Source organism: Zingiber officinale, chromosome 9A (assembly GCF_018446385.1).
Source record: "Zingiber officinale cultivar Zhangliang chromosome 9A, Zo_v1.1, whole genome shotgun sequence".
In the NCBI taxonomy this organism is placed as follows: Eukaryota; Viridiplantae; Streptophyta; class Magnoliopsida; order Zingiberales; family Zingiberaceae; genus Zingiber; species Zingiber officinale.
In genome coordinates, this window is record NC_056002.1 from 111,802,011 (window position 1) to 111,809,817 (window position 7,807).

The window sequence follows — 7,807 nt, forward strand, 5'->3', positions numbered from 1 at the left end:
AATTTCTCTGGCTTTTCTCCGTGCGGAATGGCGGTCGAAACGACCGTCGGAACGTTGTTGGAAGTAGCCATATCAGTTTGCACAATATCGTTTACGACTGTTGGAAGCGGTATCTCCCGGAGTGCGCAAACTGATACTGATCGTCGAGGTTAGTGTTCAACACTATCTCTGTAAACGATATTGCTCCGCTATGGTGCAAATGGATAGCAGCAATTCGTTCCCAAGATACAACGACGAACGTCTCGGAATCGTAGCACTCCGAATTTCAAGACAAGCAAACCTTCTCGTAGGCTTTTTGGACTCTTAAATGCTCAAGATGAGATGAATGCTCAAGAGAGAGTAGAATAGATGAATTCGATGATTCGATTGATCTTTCCAGCATCTGGAGGGTTCCATTTATACTGAAGAGGTTGAATGCCTTTTTGGGTGAGAGGATGTGTTCTTTGGGCTGGATTGATCTGGATCGTCCATTTTGAAGAGTTATAACCCTTCACATATCCCACTTTAATCTCATCCATCAGATCTGAAGAGTTGTGACCCTCAGATCTCGCCTATTGTCATCAGCCATCGGATCTGGATCTACTGATCCATTCGATCTGACGCTTCAGATCAAGTCTCATCCCAAGCGGTCAGATCGTGACTCTTCGTGATCCAACGCTCTAGATCGCATCACAAGCGATCCATCACACCTCTTTGATCAACGGTTGCCATTCATTTGCCCAATCAACAGTCCAATCATCTCTTCTTGCCCACGTGGATGCCACATAGGCATTGCCATGTCAGATACGAGCCTGATACGTCACCCGAGTGCCACGTAGGTACTGCAATGTCCTCTGGAGCATAAATTTAAGCTCCTCAACGCTCCTCGCAACGATGCGCACATGGCGGGCTCACAGGTGCGAGCACCTGCTCCTCCTGAGAAGAGAGCACCTGGTCTTTTTTCTGAGTTAACTCCATTAACACAACATCATTAATAAGCAAAGAATGCATATCGAAAATTTCCGATGTGGGACTATTCTCCCATGCATTTCCTTATATATATCATTAATGAATAATTAATGTTTATTTGGACCGACTTTAAACAATTAATTTCTCATTCACCTTTAATCGGTTTTGAGCAAATTAATAGTCTAAATTTATCTACGCGAAACGTAGATTTCAATTTTGAAGTCAATTATGACTTTTATCTATTGATGACATTCCGATTTTTCCACAAAATCGTATTGATCCACATCCATTAAGGCCCCAATATCCAACATATTTTTTATGTGAAATTTGATTATAATTTCAACACGATGCTTCACAATAAAATGAAAGATGATTTTTTTTTTTTCTATTTTGAACAAAATTTAACTAAAGATATGAATATAAATTATATTATAAATAAATTTTATATTTCAAAATCTGGTATATATATATATTAAAAAAAATCAATATTATCTTGAATACAAATTCCAAATGTATTACTATACCCCGTATAAGTAAATATTTTATTTTTTTAACTAAATAATATAACTCAATTGGGAATACTGAACTCTAAAGATAAAATCTTAAAAAATTTTATCTTGAATACTATAACATAATTGGAAGTCTAAACTCTAAGGGTAAAGAATTTAAAAAAATTATATTAAAAAATTTTAGGGTGCATTTGGTTTGCGCATTTTTTATTTTCATTTTCTGAAAAACACGCGTTTCTAAAAAATGATGTTTGCTTTGTATTTTCTATGTTCATTTTCTAAAAAAAATAGATAGCATTTTCTAGAAAATTAGAGAATAACTAGAAATCATTTTCTATTTTCTAGAAAATACGTATTTGTCAGAAAGTGAAAATAAAAAACATGTAAATCAAACGCACCACCCTTAAGATTTTATCTCTAGCGTTCAGGCTTTTCAACTGGGTTATAGGTTGAAAAAAAAAATTGGAAAATATGTTTATAGGTTATAGTAATGTATTTAAAATTTATATTCGACGAAACTGTTGATTTTTAAAATGTTATTTTTTTAAAACAATATATAATTTATTATAAGTTCAAGTCCCTAACTCTAATTCTTGGTTCATCCCCGCTTGCATGCAAATGGATGATAATACCACCTATTCATAACATAATTCATGAGTCTTTTGAAATTCAATTTAGTTTTGATTTGGTTTAATCTGAGTAGACACCCTACTCTTTTTTTAAATGCTTTAAATTAAAAAAGCAAATGATTTTTTTTACTTTCTCTCTCGTTCCTTTTATCTGTAATTTATTGGAAATGGAACGTTTGAGTTAAATCAATATATTTGCCTTCTATACTTATTTACAGTTGTTACTATAAATAAAATTGTCCATTAATGACCGAATTAACTAACAAAATTTTATTCTATCGTTAAATGGCGACCGAATAAAATTTCAATCGCTAATTAATTACGGAATAAAATTTCGATTGCTAAGTAGAGACCGAGTAAAATTTCGATTGCTAAATTAGAGATCTAATACAAATTTCAATGATTAATTTGTGATCGAATAAAATTTGGATGATGTTTTAAAAACAGTTGTATGTTATATAAAGAAATGCCCAAAATTGTTTATTTCCAGTATTATTTAGTGTATGTGTTATTAATTTATGTTATTGTTTTTATTCTTTTGGGGCATCTACTTTCATGGCATTTTCACTTTTCTTGTAAACCATTCTTAAAAAATTACTATCATATGTTAAGCGTTATTTGAAATATTTTATATTTTTCTTGAGGCAAAGTGTTTAATCATCATTAATAAAAAAAGTTTCTTGTTTAATTTTTGATTTCTATAGCTAAATAAATTGCTTCATTTTTAATGAGATCCTTCCAAAAAAAATCAGAAATAACAATGTTTCTCAAAAATTTAACGGTCGATCTATCGTTATCCTTTATAAGTATCAAGACAATTATGAATATTATGTATGATGCCTGAGGTGTTTTGCACATTATTTGGAAATTTGCAGTTTTGTTTACTTCATAAAAAGGATGCAGGACTAGGGTGATTCGGTAGATATATCGAATTTTTCAAATGAAATCATATATCATATTGAAAATTTTAATGTAAAGAAAATATATATCGATACTGTATTCAAAATGTGGTATACCAAATATTTAGTATTATTAGATTTTTAGTATACTATAAATTTCATATTGTTTATATTAAAAATTTTAAAATTTTAATATGGTATCAGTACAATACCATCCATATCAAAATTCTAAAAGAAAAAACTTATATTTACCCACTAATTAGAGAACAAATCATCATGAAGGAAAACAAATTTAACAAAATGATAAAGAGAAGTATGGATAGAAATAACAAAAATTGTAATTACCCAATTATCCACTAATTTGTTCGTTATTTCGATATGTACTGAAATACTGAAAATATTAAATCTCATACTAATAATGATACTAAAAAGTACCATATTTAAATTTTTGATATATTGTTATTATCGTTATATTGAATATATGTTAGTATGGTATGTATAGTATATTAAATTTTTTAATATTTTCCTTACCTCATAATAATGTGATTTTTGACAATGTTACCTAATATACTTCTTTTGGATTCATATGGGTTTTATTTTGTTTCTTTTGGATTCATATGGGTTTTATTTTGTAGTGTTCTCATATTTCTGCCTCTGAACATATTTTGCAGGAATGATTCAAAATATGTTTTTAAAGTTTTCAAAGAGTTTGTAATTGATTGTGAGTTTTTGGTTCACCTTAGACATTGGACCAACTTATGACAAAAGTATCACTTAAATGCTTGCATCGATTCTTTTGTTATTTGCAAAAATATTTGACGTGCTATCAAATATAATTGGTTTCTTACCATGTCAAGTATTGTGATTTGTATTAAAATTATTTACACCCATAATTCTGATTATGCATTTTTTAAGATTGATTGGATAATAGAGAGTATACTTTATAAAAGATATTCTTTAACACTCTCTTGGACTTGGATGTTATTGGCCATTTATATAATATAATTATTTATAATGGTGGCATGCTCAAATTACTTTGATTTCTTGTGACAATAATGGTCTTATATGAGTTTTTGATGTTTTATATGTGTGACAATACTGACCACTTAGATTTAGGGGGTGAGAAAAATATTAAAAATTTTAGTATAACACATATATCATATTAATATATACCAAATATACTGATATTAATGGTATATTAAAAATTTTAGCACGGTGTTATACCGTATCTAGAAGTTGTTTCATGGGTTTTATTATTTTGAAACATTTTCTCTAAATCATTTTGTATTTATTGTTTTTTTCATCTATCCTCGTTGCATAGTTTTTTTTTTTTTTTGATAAATTCACTATTCGCCACAATATTTCTGAACTTTTAATATTTGTGGAGACAAGTAAAGATGACTTTTAGTTATGATTATTTATTTATTTATAAAACTTTTATCACTAATAGAATATTTTATAGCGGCTTATACAACAAACTAATATATCATATAATTATGGTGTAGATTGCTAGGGAGGAGAAGAGAGTGCATTTGAATTTTCTTATCAATGATAGCATATATCTTCTTGATAAGAGTTTAAACAAAATCCTTGAACCCAAAGAAATAAAAGCGGAAATGACAAATTCTAAAGAATGAGAACAAAGATATGCACATGAGAGGGAATAAAGAATGCAACTTTTTCATTCGTGAGAAAATGTGAGATTTTTTCATTTATTGCATATTTCAAATTATTACCATCACTCACAAACTTGCTCTTATATATAACCTCATATGTTGCATGTGAGTTTTAATGTAAATTAATATATATATATATTGTCTTTCACTTGTAAAATTTGACATTTGAGATTGTCCAATTGATATGAAGATGTTGGTTTGCTTATAATCACGTCTAAATAAATTTTAAATTTTGCACCCTTCCTGCTTCTTGGAATAGTGATACATCTATTTTAGACGTTTAAGTATTTACTCAAATAAGTATAAAAGATGCATTCAACATCTGCACATGGAAAGATTATTTTAAAGGTGTGAAATATATCAAAATTTTAGTATACCGTATATATCATACTAATATATGTCGAACTTATCAAATTTAATGGTATACTGAAAATTTTGGTACAATATTGTACCATACTAAACTTTTTAGTATAAATATGAGATTTAATATATTTTTTTTATATTTCGGTGTATATCGAAATATCGAATAAATTAGTAGACAATTGAGCAATTATAATTTTTGTTGCTTCTAACCCTACTTTTTATCGTTTTGTTTTTTTTTTCTACATATATATTTATATTCTAAAGGTTGTTTCATGGGTTTAATTAGTTCAAGTCATTTTCTCTAAATCACTTTCCATTTGTTGTTTTTTTTAATTTATCCTTGTTGTGTAGTTTTTTGATAAATTTACTAATCATCATAATATTTCTGGACTTAAGAGTATTTACCAAATGTTCCTAGTCATTGCAAAGCAGCAAGACAAGTAAAGACAACTTGTAGTTATGATTATTCAAAAAAACTTTTATTACTACGAGACTATTTTATAATTGCTTACCCAACAAACTAATATATCATATATTTATGGGGTAGATTACTAGTGAGGAGGAGAAAGAAGTTTATTTGAATTTCCTTATCAATAATAGCATATAACTTTTTAATGAGAGTTTAAACAAAATCCTTAAACTCAAAGAAATAGACTCCGAAATAGACAATGTAGATTTCTTCATTTATTCAATATTTTGAATCATTACTATCACTAACAAACTTGCTCTTACATATAATCTCATATGTTGCATGTGAGTTTTAATATAAATATAGATGTTGCATTTCACTTGTGAAACTTGACATTTCATATTGTCGATTTAAAGTTGGCAAATCAAGATGTTGGTATGTTTATATTCACATCTGAACAAATTCCTACACTCTTCATGCTTCCTTAAATAAGTACAAAAGATGCATTTAATATTTGCAAAATAGGAAGATTGTTTTAAGGGTGTGAAAATACTAATAATTTTGATATATTGCACATATCATATTAATATATATTGAACATATCGATATTAATAGTATAGTAAAAATTTTAATATGATATTATACCGTACTGAACTTTTCAATATCAGTATAAGATTTAATATGTTTTATATATTTCGGTATATACCGAAATACTGAACAAATTAGTGGACAATTAGGCAATTATAATTTTTTATTGTTTTTATCTATACTTTTCTTTATAATTTTATTGTCATATATATATTCTAGAAGTTTTTTTATGAGATTCACTATTTATCACAATATTTTTGAACCTTTTAGAGTATTTGTGGAATATTCCTAGCCATCACGATGCATGGAGACAAGTAAAGATGACTTGTAGTTATTATTTATTTATTTATAAAGCTGTTATCACTAATAGGACGCTTTATACTACTTACGCAACAAACTAATATATCATATAACTATGATACAGATTGCTACGATGGAGGATAAGGGAGTGTATTTGAATTTCCTTTTTGATGATATATCTTCTTGATAAAAATTTAAACAAAATTCTTGAACTCAAAGAAATAAAAATCGAAATGACAAATTCTGCTAAATGGGAACATAGATTTGTACAAGAGAGGGAAGAGAGGATGAGATTTTTTTCATTCACAAGAAAATGTATGATTTCTTCATTTATTGCATATTTCGAATCATTACCATTTCACAAACTTGCTCTTACAGATAACACATATGTTGTATGTGAATTTCACGTAAATATAGATGTTGTCTAGCGAAACTTACATTTCAAATTGTTTGATTTGATATGTTGTCAAATAAAAATATTTATGCTTACATTCATGTATGAACTATTCCCACTTTCAAAAATGATGATACATCTATTCTAGACATTTCAATATTTACTCAAATAAGTACAAAAGATGCATTCAACATATGCACATGACAAGATTGTTGTCTCATACCAAAATTATAATAAAAAAAAGTTATATTTACTCAATTGTCCACTAATATCATACTGACATATACTGAACATACTAATATTAACGATATATCAAAAATTCTCTATATATTATAGTATATCAAACTTTTCAGTATCAATATTTGTATGAGATTTTATACCAAAAAAATTCTTTGAAAATTATCTCTTTTTTCTAATTAGAGTCTGAAACTCTTTATAAATTATTGTTTTATTTTTTTCTACTTGCTTGATAAAGATGATTTATTCTTTGATTAATGTGCAATTGAGAAAATATTTTTTTTCTTTTATAATTTCGATATAAATGGTATTGTATCGATATTGTATCAAAATTTTGATATATCAAATTTTAGGTATGATATCAATAAATATTTTTCTTATATTAAAATTTTCGAAACGATATATGGTTTCATATGAAAAATTTTAGTATATCATACCGAATGAGTCCTAAACTTAATTTCTATATTAAAATAGTGATCCTACATATAGAACTAGCATGAAGGCTCCTTCATTCAAGATCGAGTTTCTTCTATGCAATATATGTGACGTGCACGGATCTTAAATGAGTTCACATTACATTTTTTGTATCTATTGAGTTAGACATTCTTGTTAATTGTGGATTTACCTTTTACTAGCCCACATAATAACTCAGCTGATAAAGATAGATAGGACATTATTTGTCATTCATATCCTAAACCTATGATTTTATGTAATACCTAGAAAATCTCAAGCTAAATTATGAGAGTTATTTTGTTTTTCCATAACCCTGCACGATGAAGAAACTACATGAGGTTTGTTCTTGTTAGTACTTTGGGGATAAATGTGAATCTTTGATATGTATGAGTTTTCCCAATT